Source organism: Mesocricetus auratus, unplaced genomic scaffold (genome assembly GCF_017639785.1).
Source record: "Mesocricetus auratus isolate SY011 unplaced genomic scaffold, BCM_Maur_2.0 Super-Scaffold_15014, whole genome shotgun sequence".
In the NCBI taxonomy this organism is placed as follows: Eukaryota; Metazoa; Chordata; class Mammalia; order Rodentia; family Cricetidae; genus Mesocricetus; species Mesocricetus auratus.
Window position 1 is genome coordinate 47,089,121 of NW_024429186.1, and position 17,744 is coordinate 47,106,864.

Below are 17,744 nucleotides of genomic sequence, written 5' to 3' on the forward strand. Positions count from 1 at the left end.
TCGGAATATACGCCTTTCCTTGGCTTGAATTTTGCCAACTCAATTTTCATTACAAACGGAAAGCTATTGTAACTCCTAATTTCACGTTGTCCTTCCAAATGGAAGCATCGCCAGGCAGATGTGAACAATTATCCCTAATTGTGATGTTTCTTTTCAGTAAATATTCAGAGGAGCAGCTAACCTGTGTGCTCAAACACTGGTTAAACCAAACCTTTGAGATTACATACTGTGGGTTCATCCAACGGGGCTTGATATGGGGTTTTTAAACGGTGTTAATTGATGCAGTTATCCACTTTAATAGAGGTGCCCATGTATTTTTAAAATCAAAACACTGTCATACTGTGCTGGGGTGAGGGCTTTGTCTTAGTTTTCATAACCAGAGGATCAATAATGGCAAAGTTGAGGCTCTTCCGGTTTGAAGGGCAGGTAAAGAAACTCCGGAGGAAGGCGTCAGCCTGAGCTTTCTAACTCCCAACAACAGACTACTCCATCCCAGTTCCAAACTCATTGTCTGGATTAAACAGAGCTCCATTCCCAGGAGAGCACAGGCAACATAAACCTGGGGTGCATTTTGCTGATAAGATGCTTGGTATTCAGACCTTGCTACTCTTAGCACAACAGGGACCTTGCAGAAAAGGAACACTGGGATCCACTCTGCGCCACCCCCCCCCAAGACCAGAATGCAAGGACACTGGATGCTTATCAGAAGTTATCCTTTTGGAGCCTGAAAGGATTTGCTGAGAAGCACAGACACCCAAACAGACAGGACTCATCTCAGAAAGATTATTTGAAGGAGAACTGCTCTAGCAATGGTTCCCTCTTCTGCCTTGTTGGCTCAAGAGAAGAGCAGCCAGGCTTGGGGCAGCCTGCAGCCTGGGCTTCTCTCTGTGGCTCCAGTCACCCCAGTGGAAGGGGGCAAGTGACCCTGGCAGAAAAAAAAGCCTGGGTAGACCTCTGAGGCGGGGGAGCGTGCCAGCACATCTCTGACGAGACTGTGCACTGTCCTGAGAGACACTGCTCTTGCCTGAAGAGCCTCCGACTATCCCTACAGTTTGCCACAGCCCGATTTTCTCTCTCCATGTTGTAGCATTTTACTCTGACATTCCTGAGCCACAAAACTAGAGTGGCCCTATATGTCAGTTTTACACAGAGTGTGGTGCTCTGTAACCTTAGCTGTGTGATCTTGTACAAGTCTCTTAACGTCTCTGTGTCAGCTGTCACATTGACCTTCTTGGGAAGGGGGGATGAGCCTCCAGCCAAGTCTTAGTTGGGAAGTCCTAGAGAAAAAAACAGCTGGTTGGTGGCCAGGGCTCCATGAAGGTTGGCTATGGGGACAAATGAAGGGTTTCTCTAACTGCGCTGTCTCCTAGATGTGTGCCTCAGGAAAACACATTCACCTCTGCAAACATAGGACAAAGATAGGAAGATAGCTCTGGAACCCCTTTATTCTCCTCAAAGTTCTCAAGACATCAGGATACTGGGTGGTCTGCATGCAGAATCTTTTCATTACAAACCTCTGTGCTGACTTGGTTAAGCTTAAATGGAACGGGGAAGAATCATGTCTACCTTTGAGCACTCTTGGGCTTCGGAGACTCGAGGATAAAACCCAAGCAACTCTATCTTGGTTCCAGTTCCTTTCCAGTGGCCAGTTGTTGCCCAGTGAAGCTTCGTGGGGCCTTTGTTTGTTTTCTTGGTTACAGCAGAGAGTAACGCAAGAGCCTCCAGATTGTCTCACGGAGATGATAGATGGATGCCAAATTCACTCTGCAGAGGCCTCCCTTTGGCTTCTCTCTCGGCTGCTCAGAAAGTAATTTCATGCACACTGCAGACGGTCCATTAGCTCTTGGCAAGGAAAATTAAGTTTTCAAAGTTGCTCTCTCTAACAAGCCTCCCTCCCCCGCCTCTCTCTCTCTCACACACACACACAACCTTGCTGAAAGCAAAACTCTCTCCCCTTTACTGCAGAAGAGACTCAAGCCTCTCTTCGTCTACCCTACACTAGTCCTGCCCACTACTCCCATGATGCCCCTGGACTCGGATTTGAATCAACCAAGTTACATGGCCCTGATTCAAAACCTTCCCTCCCTTTCAGGAGAGGAGCATTTGTATTTCAAAAATCATGTAGCAAAGGCTTTGAAAAGTCATTTGCAAACTTCTGTGGGAAAGGCATGCTCGCTCCCACCCCACCTCGCCCCTTCCATGTTGGCACAGGATAGCTTCCGAGCTCTCCACGCAGCTGAAAAGCAAACAAAGCCGTTTTGGTGGGGGAAGTGAACCATACCATGCAGGCTGAGTCAGATTCCCCCTGGGATCCTCACATCCCCCGCCAGAAACAGCAGATCTGCTGAGCACTTCCTTGCCATGCTGGGCGTGGCCTATGCCCTAACATGAAGCCCTTTCACGTGGGGACTCAAGACGGGGTAATCAAAGGTGTTGAGACATTAAAGGATCGATATTTATCAGCATCCAGTGTTTTTTTATGGGAGGAACGTGGTTACCATGGAAACGCTGTCAGCCTCAAGTGACTGTCGTGGGGTGAAAAAATACTCTTAAAATAAATGATACCAGAAAAGGCATATTTATAAATCTCTTTCTAACCACCTATATGTTTGCAGGGTAAAGTGTGTTTTCTAAGCTATAGATATTCCAAAAGAAAAAAAATGGAGGAACTTCTAAGACAGAGTTTTTCTTCATTACAAAGGCTAAGCCAAGTGGGATAGTAGGTATAGGCCTGTAATCCCAGCTCAGGCAGCTGAGGACAGGATGTCAAGACCTGCCTGGGTTACATGGGAAGATAGGGAGACTTCGTTTCAAAACCACCAAAAACAGATCATTTAAGGAGCACCACATGACATGCTTCTCCCGACCCCTTCTGAGGACTGAATCTATGGACTTGCCCAGGCTAGACAAGCACTCTACTGCTGTGAGCCATACTCTACTCAGCTATAGCTTCGAAACTGTGTACCACACTTAGATGAAGTCAAATAACTTACTCAAAACCAATAAAAGGATACTTTTGGGGGCACTAAAGGCAAGGAGTTTGTGTCTGAGTTGTACAAATTACTTCTGGACAAATCGATAAGCCATGATGTTATCTTATTTTATTTTGCACCATGGGAAAAGGACTTCGGTCACTGTCACGTCTGCTGCGCGGCCTGTGTCCGAGAACGTGCGGAGGGTGTCGGGTATTGAAAACACAGAGACTCGTTCAATGATATAAAGAAAACTTTAAACAGGCTCCAAAAAGGTTCAAGAAAAACTTCCTAAGAAAAGCTCCCACCAGAGAAGCTTCTGCTCTTTCCTCTACCCTGGCTGGTTCCGCTCTGACCCAGAGGTGGATGTGTGTGGGTTTTTGAAGGTGCGGTTAGTCTCTGGACAAGGTCGAGGTCAGGGCGGTTTCCGTGGGAAGGCCTTTCCCAGGAACTTATTGTATCATTTTTAGTAAACATGTTTTTACTAAACATTGTCTTACAGCTGCCTACTCCCAGGCAGAAGGGGAAGTGGGTCTCTGCTCAAGGTCTGGTGTTCCCACAGGTCACACAGATGAAGAACACCTGGACATAAAACTTGCGTTGCCCCAAGGATGCTCAAGTCTCATTTACCTCCTTGCAAATAGAACCACAATTTTACCACAGACTCACCCAGATGCGCTCAGTCTCATGGCTAGAGGTAGACATGTGAGGTAGCTCTGGCCAAAAAGACACCGAAGGCCTTGAAATGGAGCATACTGGAAACAGTTCTGCACACTCCCACACATTCCTGTGTAGCTTGTGGCCAGAGATACCGGCCACCTGTCATGTGACCATCTTTCCAAGGATGTGTGGATGACATACAGCCTTGGAAAACAGATTTGCCATGTCTCTAAAGCAAGAGGGGGGCTTGCTTGGAACCTGGAAGACAGAGCAAAGGGCAGGCCTATCTTCGGCCCCTTGGATACGATGTGGGGTCCATTAGCTCTGGGTTCCTCTCCTCTGAAGTAGCCACTGATTAGGCAAGCATTCCTGCAGGCCTATCCGCAGCCCCTGTATTTGTCAGGCCTCAAGGGACTGCCACAGACATGCTGGTGTGTGTGTGTGTGTGTGTGTGTGTGTGTGTGTGTGTGTGTGTGTTATATGTGTATGAGTGTGCTATGTAGTATATATGTGTGTGTTATATATGTGTTGTATATGTGTGTGTATGTGTGGTGTGTGTGTGAGAGAGAGATGAATGTGTGGTATAGATGTGTGTGGGTATGATCTACATGTGTTGTATATGTGTGCATGTTGTACATGTTTATGTTGTGTCTGTGTGTATGTGTGTGTGGTGTATATGTGTGAGTATCAGGTGTCTTCCTTTATCACTCTCTGTTTCATTCCTTTCTATTCCTGGATGGTAACCAGTGAGTTCCAATGATCCTCCTGCCTCAGCCCCCCTTATGCTAGGGTCATGGCTGTACATGAACCCAGCTTTTCTGGTCCTATTGCCTTGCAACACGCACTTGTAACATCACTCCAGCACCCACCCATCCACACATGTGCGCTCACACACACACACACACACACACACACACACAAAGTTATTAGATTAAGAGGGGAATAAAGTAGAGTGATGTTTTCAAGGGCTTAAGATAAGAAAAAAGTGATTATTGCTTGTTGGTACAATTTCTGTGCAGATAAAGTTCTAGAAATCATGTTGGTTGTGAGACACCAGAAATGTATTCAATGTCAATGAATTGCACACTAATGAATGGGTAGAATTGTACACAGTGGTGCACAGCCTTACTCTCCAGTCTTGGTGGACAAAGGCAAACAGAGCTCTGTGTGGATTCGAAACCATCTTGCTCTGCATAACAAATTCTAGGCCAGCCTAGAAACCTCATCTAAAAATAACAACAAAAGAATGATTCAAATAATAACATATATTAAGTTACGTATATTTATCACAAAAAATCTGGGGCTGGGGTGATAGCTCATAAAGGGTTTTCTGTGTATGCATAAGGGCCTGAGTTCGGTCCCCCAAGCCCACATTTAAATTAAAAACAACAGTAACAAAGGGAGTATATGTTTGTAACTCCAGCCTGGAAGGCAGACACAGGAGGATCCCTGGGGCTCATGGACCACCCATCTGAAGCTTCTGCCAGAGAGAAGCCCTGTCTGAGGGAACAAGGTTTTGGCTTCTGAGGAACAACATCCAAGACTGACCTCTGGCTTCCATGTGTATGCTCATACATGTGCACCACACAAACATTCACCACCACTCCCACACACAAGGGTGAAGTCAGTAGAATCCAAAGAGGCGGGTTTTGCTTATACGAGGTGGGGAGGATGAAACAGATGTCTAAGTCTTTATTTATGAGTTTATTTTAGGGTATTCCTGCCTTGCTGCACACCTGCCTGCTGTGGTGGAGCAGAGCAACCAAAACCCATGGACCGAGAATGCTCTTAGGCGAGGCTCGCGCGATCCCCAGTGGCGTCTACCTCTTCTGGGGCTTTTCTTATCTGTTTTATTTCAACTCTCCAGCTCTTGGGAGTCACGGAGCATCCTCCAGCCTCCTGAGTGTGTGTTAAGGCAGAATTTGTGGGTGGAAATATTATGGTAGGATTCCTTCCATTCCTATCATCTGTTTATTTTCCTTCCTGTGTATTCAAACCGTGGTGTAGAGATTTCTGATTCAGCAGTTAAAATAGTCTGTGTGTTAGTGATCACTTCCTTGTGACCCACTTTAGACCCAATTACTCATTCTGGCATTTGGAGTTCAAGTTTCAAAAGATTATTTTCTGCTACTGAATCATGTGTCTGAGGGAGAAAGGGGATGGAGAGGACAGTGAGAGAGTCCCTGCTCTATCTCATTCTCCTGCAAACACTCTGACACCCTTCCCTCTCCAGCTACCCCATAACTGCCACTCCACATGTCCCTCCACCCTTACTCTCACGTCCCTCCCAGGGAATCCCGCCAAGTGTCACCAGGTGCTCAGCTGGGAACAGAGCAAGCCCAGTCCCTGCGCCTGGGAGACTTGAATCGGTGTGCTTTTTCTCCTACTGTGAAGACCCAGCAAGAGTCTGGAGCAGGGATTCCAATGCAGTGGGCCAGCACTTGTAGATACTCCCCAGAAATTCTGAGTTGGACCCTTGGGCCACATTCTTGAGCAAGACTGTGCCCGGAGGAAAAGGGCTTAGGCACTTCTGTGCTGCACTGAAGGAAACCAGAAAATGGAGAGACTGAAATGGTCTGAGAGATGGGGGTGAGGACACTGGGCAGATGAGGAGGCACATGTGTCACCTGTGGCCACTCCTCACGGAACGTAAGGGCGAGACTTTGGGTCCAGAGATACTAGCCTCTTCGAGGGTCCACTCTAGCGGTGTAGATCTACCTGGTAGCACAGGTCTTGGGCGAGGTCTTGCCCCACCAGTCTCAAATGATGATAACACTATCTGCTCTCAGGGCTGACTCAACACGTGGAAACCCCTCAGTATACTCACCATCCAATACACGATGGCTGTTGTTTTAATTATTCTAGAGTTTTTATAGATTCCCCGAAATGGGATTCCTGCAGTAAGGAGCCTTGTAAGAATTGCTGAATGTTGCCTGTAGAAATTGAGTGATTTGGGGGGGGGTGGCACATGCCTTTAATCCCAGCACTCACAAGGCAGTGGGTCTCTGTGTTTGAGACCAACTTGGTCTATAGAGCCAGTTCCAGAATGGCCATTGCTACACAGAGAAACCTGTCTCAGACAAAAAAGAAGAAGAAAAAGGAGAAAGGAAGGAAGGAAGGAAGGAAGGAGTGATACGATTTTCCTAAGTTGCTTTAAAGGGGTTTAATTTGACCATGGTAGATAAGGATAGCATGTACGTGTATCCTGGGTGCCTGGGATAATGTACCTGAGCATCGTAGCATGGCTGGGACGTGGGTGAAGGAACTAATAAATGGCAGTCACCATTTCCTCCCATCTTCCTCACCATCCTCTTCCTAGCCCTCCAGTTTCCTCTGCCTTATCGTAGTCTTCCGCCCACCTTACACACACACACACACACACACACACACACACACACACACACCACACACACACACACACACATGCCTGGAAATTCCTTTAAAATGACCTCTCTGGAGACTGGATTACAATGCAGTTTCCTGAAACTGTTGTGCCTAGGCCTTTCACTCACCCCTCCCCCACTCTCCCCCAGCTAATAACACCTATCCCAGAGTCAACCGAGTTAGCAGGGCTGGAATAGGCCAACTATCACAGACCCACAAGCCCAGAGTCAGAGGGATGGCTGAAAGGGTTCTGATAGTTAGAAAACAATCAGGAGAGATGGTCAGATGTTCCAGACAAGAGAAGCAAACCCCAAGGCAGTGGTCAGGTCCCAGCTGAGCCTTCCATCCCAGCCTGCTCTCTTGGAAGCGGCTGCAGGGGCATGAGCTGAGAAGCCAGTGGGATTTGCCTCAGTTGCATGAATGCCAGTTGCCTGAGCAGAAAGAAAAGAGAGTGCGGATTGCCCTCTGCTGTGCCTGCTTACGCTGGCATGTGTCTTGCACCAGAAGGCTGCCGTTTATACTGGTGAGTTCCAAGCTGGTGAGTGAACCACCCTGGAAGCAACTCCAGGATCTGTTTGGAGTGAATCATTGGAGTATTTGCTGCATGAAAACGTTCTTTCCTCGATTACCATATTATACGGCTGCATAGCTCTTGACAGCCAGGCTGTTTTTAAGCAAGCTGAGACCCTCTTGCATTCCCACCATCCATCTCCCTACTGTAATTGAAATCTACTGTTTTGGAAAAATGCTTTGAGAAATTCCCTGGTTCTGAAATGCTGCTTTGTTGCTTTGGCTTCCCCTAAATTTCCTCAATCCCAATTTATGGCAGACACCTCACCCTTCCCACCCACCCTCACCCCACATCACCACTCCTACCCACTCCCCCTCCCCTCTTGTGAGTCTGTCCAGTTTAGAATGTAAACATCACACTGGAATCCAAATTGGAAACCAATGCACCCTGGGGCACAGCTCGAGTACTGGCTGTGCAAGCATTTGGACGTGAGTTCACATCCCCAGGGTCCACGTGCAACCCAAGAGTGATGATACTTATCTGTAATCCCAGGGCTGGAAGATGGTGGCAGGTAGACCTCAGGGCCTCCCTGGCCAGCCAGTCTAGCAGAAACGATGAGATCCAGGCTCAGTAAGGGATTCTGACTCGAAACATAAGGTTGGCTAGGCAGTGGTGGTGCAGGCGAATCTCTGTGAGTTAGAAGCCAGCCTGGTCTACAGAACAAGTTCCAGAACAGCCAGGGCTACACAGAGAAACCCTGTTAAAGACAGACAGACAGACAGACAGACAGGAGAGAGAAAGGAGAATATGGTTGATAACCAGTTAAAGACATTCTAATATCAACTTCTAGCTTCTAAACATACACGATTGGTTGAACATCCCCCCCCCCCTCTCTCTCTCTCACAGACACACACACACACACTACCACCACCACCACCATTCAAAAAAAAACCTTTTCTTTTTCTGGTTCAAAGAGAGAATGCTCAGGTAATCACCAAGGATAAACACAGGCTGACAAAGCCTTGTGTTTATTTAACTACAAAGACAGGGGAATGAGGAACCAACATAAGAGCCGGACCACCTATAGTCTCTCTCAGATCTGCTTCCCCTAAAGTCACTGACAACCAACACTGCTCAGAACAGCTTGTGCATGTTGCTGTGACTGCCAACAAACCCACCCAAAGGAAATCATGTCATTTATTAATAACATCATATTCCTTCTTCAAAAGAAGAGGCCGGGGAGTGTGGTGCCGGCGACTTGAAGATGTGAAGTTTCCAAGGAGCTCAGTGTTGGTACATTCACTCTGAGGCCCTAGGGCAGGGCTGCCAGAATAAATACGAAAAAGGCAATGGGCTCAGAAATGCCTGCTACAACCGTGAGGACACGGAAGCCACAGTACCCAGACAGACTTCGGGATGCAACCCTGCAGCTCCCACCCACTCTCCTCACCTTTCTCCCAAAAGACTTCAGGGGAAAGCAGCCTCTGACCTGGGAGGCCAAGGCCCATAGGTCAGGAGCTCTGCAACCTCGTCACGTCTGACCTTGAAGGGAAGGGTGGGGCCTCTTGGGTTCAAACGGACTTCAGCTGGCTCTGTGGAAGTTGGGGAAGCCTCTTCTATGCTCCTTCAGTGTTTCTGAAGAGAAAGGAAAGCCAATCCCACAGGCAGGCTAACCTAGACAGAACTGGATACAGTGGGTGCAGAGGGTCAATCTGCATCGCCTTACCCCAGGAAGAGGGATTCTTATGGGGAGGGTGTGTGTTTTCTCTTAGTGAGTTCAAAGCCCCAGGGGCAGGGGTTCTGTGAGACTGAGAACAACTGATGCCTCCCACCAACCCCAGCCCTTCCACGGTTCTCTCTTCTGCTTTCCCTTAGTGCTTCTCACCTGCTTCTGTTTGCACCGATGCTACAGCCTCCAACACTTCCTACTACTGCGTCCTTTCATACTGTGTCTTCCCAGATATCCCACAACCACCTCAGAACCCAAGCTACCTGCTGACTGAACTCAACTTTCTACCTAAATAGCTCCTCCACCTGGATGCTCTCATCTCAGACAGCAGGGCTAAGGACCTCACCCATCCCATCACCTACAAACCCTGTCCACACTCCACAGCTTGTAAATTACTAATCCCCTCAGCTTGACTTCCAAGCCACCAACCATTTTAACTTATCTGTCCTTCAGAGTCTCTCGCTGGGTAAACTTCAGTACAGTATAGGAAATGCTATGAAGAGACCACTGACATCATCTCCCTCAGCCCCTCAGGAGTGTTCTTAGCCTCTTGGGTATATTCTCAGCCTCTTCAGGAGTGTTACAAATCCTTCAACAGTGTCAACAATATCCACAAACCCTTCAGGCTAGTTCTGATCCCCCTCAGGAGTTTTCTCAGCTCTTCTGGAGTGTTCTCATCCCCTCCAGAATGTTCTCAGCTCCTCAGAAGTGTTCTCAGCCCCTGAAGTGTGCTTTCAGCCCCTCCACAGAGTCCTCAGCCCCTCCACAGAGTCTTCAGCCCCTCCACAGAGTCCTCAGCCCCTCCACAGAGTCCTCAGCCCCTCCACAGAGTCTTCAGCCCCTCCAGAGTGTGCTCAGCCCCTCCACAGAGTCCTCAGCCCCTCCAGATAGTTCTCAGCCCCTCCACAGAGTCCTCAGCCCCTCCACAGAGTCCTCAGCCCCTCCACAGAGTCCTCAGCCCCTCCACAGAGTCCCCAGCCCCTCCAGAGTGTCCTCAGCCACTGAGGTGTATTTTAACACCCGCCCCCAGCATCCTTAACCCTTCAAGGATGCTCTCAGCCCCACTAGTAGTTTGTCAGCCCCCTCGGGCATGTTTTTAGCCTCTCGGGTGTACTCTCAACTCTTCAGGTGTTTTCATCTCCTTAGGTTGTCTGTCCTGGACCTGGTTATTTCTGGAGTGGGAGAGCTGCACTCTTTTGTGACTTCATAGGTAATCGTTGGGAGAGTTAGAAGATGGGTGTCTGGAGCTGATGCCAGGTCCTCTACACCCTTGGTCATATTTTTTTTTGCAAGTGTTAGGGAACCCTTTGTTGGATCTCTCAGTTTAGTCGGGACTCAAAGATTCGCCCAGACAAACCCCACCTTAGCTCTGACTGTGTCTCCATCCAGCACCTGCCTCAGTCCCCTCATCTCTGTGGCTCCCAGAGAAAACTCTGACCCTCGACTCCAGCATCTCCACGACAGGTGTGAACCTTTGTGCTTTCTCCGTACCACATGGACGTGAAGGGGGGCTCGGAGAAGCCAAACCCCAGTCCTCTACCGAACCACAATTTTTGTTCCTCGTTACTAAAGCTGAATCAGGCTATGAGAGGAATTCTCCTTTCCCATTTCAGATATGAAGCAGAAATCCCAGGTCTGGTGTTCATATCAACCTTCCTGAGAAATGGACTGGCCGGCTTTCACCCTGCCCTTCCGCCCTGGCACAGGAACTCTAAGAAGGCCACTACTAATGCACCTCCCTCCACCTGGCTGTGTCCCCCTTCCCACCAGAAGCAGACGACACTTCCTGACTTGACCAGGCCTGCCTTGAGTGTGCTTTGAGCAACAGAATGACGCATTGAAAGTGCAACTTACAGGAAATGACGTTCCTGTGCTTCTGGGGCCACACATGAAGCGCACTGCCACTTTTCCTCTTACCCGGAAGCCATCCATGCACGGGAATGAAATCCAACCACACAAAACTCACCAAGCTACACAGAAGCCCAAACTATCCACACAGAAGCTCCATGAAGGAAGACAGGGAGGCCCAGGCAATTGGCTAGAGGCACCAAGTAGTCAAGTAAAGAAGCTTCTTGTTTTACTTTGATTTGTTTTGAGTGTCCAAACCCCAAATTACGCTCTATAAGCAGAACCACCCAGCTGCACTCAGCTCAGGCTGTAGAATTACGGGAAATGACAAAATGGAGGTAAGCCACTTGGTTTTGAATGCTATGGCAACGGCTGAATGAGCTGCCTCTGCCCAACATCGCAGACAGCTTGTGGCCCCTGGCTCGTTGGTGCCGCCTCGCTCCACTCATCTCCAGCTATAATAATCTCCTTTTCTGCCTCTCTTCTTCTGTCGAGCCAACTTCATCGCCACTTCTGTTTCTTCTCTTTTTGCTCCCGTAGCTCCCCATGGCGCTCTCAGTGACGCTGTGAACGTTTCTTCATGCAGGTGTCTCCCAAACTCCAAACCGGGATGTGCGCTCCCAGGTAGATACCGCATCTCACTCAACACCAGGTTCCGCTTCACACGGGACCAAACCCCTTCACTTCCAGCCCGCCTTCTCTGAATCAGTTAGGCGTTGTGTTCAGTCACCCACCAGAATCCCAGCCTCGCTGGATTAATCAGACACTGGCTGGTTTCCCGTTTCCTGTCCCTCTAGCTTTCAAGTGTGTCTTTCTTCTTTGTGGTTAGCTCAAGACTGCAGCATGGCTTCTTTGTTGCTAGCCTCACACCCACATCGCAGACCGGAAGAAACGACAAGTGTCAGCACCCCCTCATCTCACCAACCAGATCTGTGCCACAAGGCCACCCACGGCTGAGGACAGCAAACATCTAGGAGAATCTCACCTTTGACCCGGAAGCACTCACTACCTGGAACTGTCTGCCTGTGGGTACGAAGGAGAAAACATGGGTAGTGACTAGTGTTCTCCTCATCCTCCACCTAAAGTGGGGTTAGAACTTACCTTGATGAGCTGTTGAATTTCAGAGAGACTGTGAGCAAACTTCATAGTACCCAAGGCATAGTAGCGCTCAGGGAAAGCCGTGTATCCTACATTTCAAGAAGTGGCCTTTAGCTGGGAGTCTTCCTGAAGGAGCTGAAAACGTATTATAGAGACATGGTTTGGACTCTGTGCAGTTCTTTTACATTGAACTCACTTCTTGGTTAATAAATATGTTCTTGATAGTCTACTCAACCGCTAATAAATCCAACTGGATTGTCATTATGCCTCTTCACTTGATGCGACACATGAAAAAAAAGGGCTTGGAAAGACGAAGGGCGAATTGGCAGGGCGCTACAGCCCTGTGGCTACCGAGCTGCATATTTCTGGTCTGATTCATGGAAAAATACGTAGCCCATACAGATTTAAAAGGTCTCAGACCAGAGAGCTGAAGTCTCAAAGCCTTTGCTGCTGAGGGCTGAAAAGCTTACTTAGGTGACTAGTGCGAAGACCTTGGGGCCTGCTTTGTATCTGCAGCTGCCCTCAGCACAGCTTCTTTCTAAAGCAACGGATAAAGACTTTTGTAAGATTTTTTCCTTGCTAGGGACAAGCACAAAATGATTTAAAAAGTGAATATATTGGGTCAAATTATTAAAATGGTCAAGAGTAGAGTTTTACTTCCAACTGGATCCAACATTGAAGGCTATCCCTATCCCTAGACGTCTCCCTCTGTGGACAGGTATCCTGAAGCTTCAGAATGAGAGCCCAGCAGTTTGGGCTCCCAGCAGAAAGAAGAGGCCCTGTCACCTATAGATCAAGAAAAAAACAAAACAAACAATAGTTTAAGAAAAAGAAAAAAAAACTCCCAAACTAGTTCAGTCTGAAACGCAAGCCTGCCCTAGAATCAACTGGCAATCATTGTGCTAAGGAAATAGTTTCTGATAGGCCTGACTGGGTCACTACCTGCCTTATAGCCCAGATGAAACCAATCTCACTTCAGCCACTTAGGCTGAGAGTAGGCGAGACCTGGCCCACTGAAAGACAGTCGGGATGCTCCTATCAGCAGAAGAGCCAGCCAGGACCAGTCCTATAAAAGTGCCAGGACATGATTATGATACAGCTGGTATTACAAAATACCACAGTCCCATCAGGGGTGGGAAACCATTCACTAGACAAACAGAAGGGCATGCGTTCTGACCCCCAGCACCTAGGTAAAAGCTGTTCTCTTTAGTGTCACCCCAGCACTGAAGCAGCAGAGACAGGCAACTCCTTGGAAACCGGAAGCCAGCCAGTCTAGCCAAATCAGTGTGCTCCAGCTTCAGTGAGAGACCCTGTTTCAAAATATAGTGGAGCGTGTGTTAATCCCAAAGACAGGAGGAGAAAGACCACCGATCCAAATCATCATGGCCAAATCAGTTAAGGCAAGCAAATAATTAAAGCAGGCTTCTTTACTAGTGCACATGGGCTGCCTCCCCTTAAGGCAGAGTTCAGAAGGTCAGCATTGGATTTGAGGAGAACAAGGATTTTATAGCTCAGGGGTAGGGGGTTTCCAAATGGGGGATGTGGCAGGCAAAATAGGTAGCATTACAGGAACAGAAAATAAACATAAGCTAGTCCTGCCTAGGCTCCTGAAACAAATACGTGGTTGCAAGGTGGGCATAGCAAGGTAGTCATAACAACAGGCAGTCAGTCATAACAAGATAGTCATAGGTGGTCCCACACCCCTTTGAAACAAAGGTAGGGTTGCACGATGGTTATAAGCAACCTTTTGAAGTAAAGGCACAATTGTCATTCCTGAAACAGACAATGCAGGGCCATTTCTAGCTAAGGTTATAGACGGGGCATAGCCCAGTCCCTGAGAAACAGAGGTTTAATCATAAACAGGGATGAACCTATTTTGTCTTTACAAAGATGGCTTTAAAGCCTAAATGGAAGCAGGTTGGTTCTTCAAGTGACTGAGGTCCTCCAAGTGATTGATCACTCATCTCTACATGTATGTACACACATGTACCCACCCCCCCACACACAAATAACATAGACATACTAGCGGTGCCCTCTTCTTAATCTGTCAGTATTCAACTCATGTTTCAGGCTAATCCTGAATGTCAGCACAGATAAGCCTCACTAATACGATCAATTTTCCATCAATGCTTTGTTTGTTTTCTCTCATGGTATATATCACACCTTCCTATGCATTGGAGTGAGTCACACAACCATTTATTGATTCGTCTCCACGCTGGTTTGGAAAGGACTTAATGTAGTCAGAGTTGAACCTGTCTCCCATTCAACACCAGCCGCTTGACGATGAAGGCTGCCAAGAGAAACTGGATTTGAGAAAGCAGGCTGACTTTTTTTTTTCTTAAATCATAGTGAACTCTTCCTTTAGTGTGTGAAACCTGAAGTGGAGTTGGTAATAGACTCAACCCCTGAGGTAGAGGAAGCTTACAAATCTCATTTTCTGGAAGGGATGGGTGGGGTAGGAGATGCCCACACCCCTCCAACAAACAAACATGAAAATCTGGGGACACCTTTAACACCTTCCCCAGAGTTGAGAGCCTTCCTGTGCTGTTCATGCATTTTACAAGTTGTCTGTCTCCTCTCACATGCCAGTGGCTCCATTCCAGGAACACCCCCCTTGAGGGAAAGAGAGGGAATCAACATACCAAGACCGTCCTTACTTGCAAGCACCTGCAGATGTCCATCGAATGTTTCCTGTTCAACCCAACGGGTTCTAATTATGTGAGCTAATATTTGCTCACTATTAAACCAAGCTCATTCTCGTAAAAGGCCAACTTTCAAAGACTGGGGTTAAGCAAACCCCAGAAGAATCTCCATATTTATGCCAACGCACACCTGCTTCCCACCATTTGTAGTTCCTCGCTGCCCCATCATTATGGACATTTGTCTTTTGGACGCTTACACTGATTTTTTTCATCATGAAAGACAAACGTTTTCTCTTTCAGTCCCCGACACGCCCGATGGAGCAGGGCTAGGCTTTCCCTCGGATGCTGCAGTTTGCTTTGCCGGAAATGGCCACTGTTGGCTCCTCAGGAAAGAGTAGCTGAGAGAGCCCTCTCTGAGTTGAGGGGCGCTTCCCCTTCTGTGGCTTCTGAGTCATGCTTCTGAACCAGAAGTTGAGAAGTGTCTAAGAAAAAACTGAGGTGTGTTGTTTCTCAGTTCTTGTCAAGCATATCACACAGTTAGTCTCACTGCCAAGTCTCTCCCTCACAATTCTGACATGTTTGTCCCCAAACATGTTCATTTCCCATAACGAAAAGAACCGGGGGTGGGCGCAAAATCAGAACTCAAGAGCTATAAAGATGGGGTGGTGACAGAGACATTATTTAATACGGTAGAAAACCAGGGATCCCTGGTTTGTTGCTGCTTGCTAGAGTCCTACACCCTCATTTTGAGTTTGATGATAATTCAGCCCCCCCAACACACACACACACACACACACACACCAGGCTGCTCATATTGTGGATTATCTTGGGAAAGTTAGAAAAAAAAAACATTGAGCCTCAGTGGATCAACTAACTGGAAGTGAGCTTTTATCCACAAACTAGACTGAAGGAGGAACAAGTGGTCACTCTTCTAACACCACAGAGCCCCCATATAGATTACCCAAAGTCTAAACCACACTAGACGTTCTTAGGGCAGTCGACGTTCAACAAGGCAAGACACACCCTTCCTCTTCTCTGAACTGGTTCCGGGATGACAGGAGAACGAAAGCTCAGGCTTTCGATACACATCACACATATATAAATAACTGTCTTGACGGACCTCACCCTTGACTTCCTCAAAACTCCAAGACTTCACTTCCCCCAAAAATGTGTGGAAAAATACACCCGTTCCTCTGAAAACTGGCACACCCTGGCTTCCCCTGGATTAACTTCCCCCTGATGTCTCAGAAGCAGAGTCCTGAAGAAAGCTCAACGACTATCCCCAATGAGCGGCTGCTCTTCGACTGAAGGTTCTGTATCTCTGTTTTACATAGGCGCAGCGGCACAAACCCAGATATGCAGTTCTTCAAATCAAAGGAAATCTGCCTCACACTATGATCCTTAATCACAGCCTCTCTGGGGGTATAAACAATCTAGCCATAAAACATACCCATGCAGAAAATTCTGTGATTCATGGACATACATGTACACACATGTATACACACACAGTGGGTGCCTTGGGGGGAGGGAGGCAAAAGCAGAGGATCCCATTGCTTCCGGAACAAGCACCAACAAATCCCTAAAATGGGAAACTACAAAGGCAAGCCGCAGAACTTGCCGCTTCAGTGATGACACTGCTGGAGCTCGGCCAACAGAGCAATCCCCAAGAAAAGCCGCGCAGCCAACGGCATACGCAGCTCCCCAAACTCAAGCCAGCTCTCTGTCAAGAGAAGGGGGATGTCTGCACTCCTCACCCCACACAGACTTTAGTCCCACGACCTGTTAACCAAGGTAACAAGACATCAGTCCTCACATCAGCGTGTAGGAACCAGGAGGGGAGCAGGATGCGAGCTGCTCACACGGAGCACACAGACTGTCTGCACACAGCCAGCACAGGCCTGCCATGCGTGACCTACTTCAGATTAATGGGGAAATGGAGCAGCTTCAAACACACTCTTTCCCCTTATCAGCCAGTCAAGAAATATGGTTTCCTCTGGTCAGCTTTGCATGAGGAAGTCATCACAGGAAGTCGAAGTCGGGGTTTTGAAAACTCAAGCTGGCTTTCTCTCCCGAGGACGGGAGCAGAGACTTCTGCTGAGATTCACAGAAACTGGAGGCTTAGGAAGGTGTGGGCTTCCTGTCCCCTGTATGCGCAGGCTAGTTGGAGGTTCCAGGATGGCGCCTTTCTTCTGCAAGACAAACAGAGCCATGAGATCAGTTCTGAGTTGTTAGGCCAGGATGGGCAGTGGCTGAATGATCTCCAATGCCCCTTGTGCAACCAACACCATTTAACATTTGCCTCACAGAGGCCATAACAAGTGTTACCTAAGGGAGACTTCTGGAGTGGAAAAGATGAGCTTTAAAACTTTTTTTTTTTACAGTTTCTTATCTCTTTTATGTTATCCTCTATTTTGAGATGGTAAAAAATAGATATTAAAAGGTTTAATTTTATTCATCCCCTGAGTGCTAGATAATTAATTAGTCTCTACTTCTCACCCTCAAAAATAAAATCTAGACTGATTAGAAAGCCTAATGTGAAAATTAAAATAAAATGAGTCTTTGAAGGAAACAAAAGAGAATTATTATAATTCAAGACAGAGACGAGCTTTCAAGCAAAATATAAAATGCAGAAACATAAAGAAAAACAATTACATATTTTATGATATGAAAGTGTTAAATTTTGTGAAATAAAGAGTACTATAAATAAGGACTAGGAGAAAATATTTGCAGAAATAGCACAGAATTAAAATGCAGAACAAACAGAACACATGCAAATCAATAATAAGGCACAAGCCACCCAAAAATAAATGATCAAATAGTCATAGGAAACTCACAGAAAAAATTGATCAAGTTGATTAGAGCTCACCCCTCACCCTGGAGTTTCATTCCTTACATTTACA

General features: G+C 47.4%; 2 long non-coding RNA genes across 3 annotated transcripts; one reads left to right on the plus strand and one right to left on the minus strand.

Moving 5' to 3' along the window:
• Positions 1–1,427: 1,427 nt before the first annotated feature.
• Positions 1,428–3,259, minus strand: LOC121139353. The gene is made up of 2 exons (XR_005876305.1): positions 2,282–3,259; positions 1,428–1,842 (listed from the first exon to the last, which is right to left on the minus strand). It is a non-coding gene; the product is annotated as an uncharacterized LOC121139353 (long non-coding RNA).
• Positions 3,260–10,925: 7,666 nt separating this feature from the next.
• LOC110341392 lies at positions 10,926–12,463 on the plus strand. Of its 2 annotated transcripts, none has more exons than XR_002383327.2 (2): positions 10,926–11,442; positions 11,691–12,463. It is a non-coding gene; the product is annotated as an uncharacterized LOC110341392 (long non-coding RNA). The 2 variants fall into 2 exon arrangements; XR_002383326.2 differs by having other exon boundaries at positions 11,311–11,442; positions 11,645–12,463.
• The last annotated feature ends 5,281 nt before the right edge of the window (positions 12,464–17,744 follow it).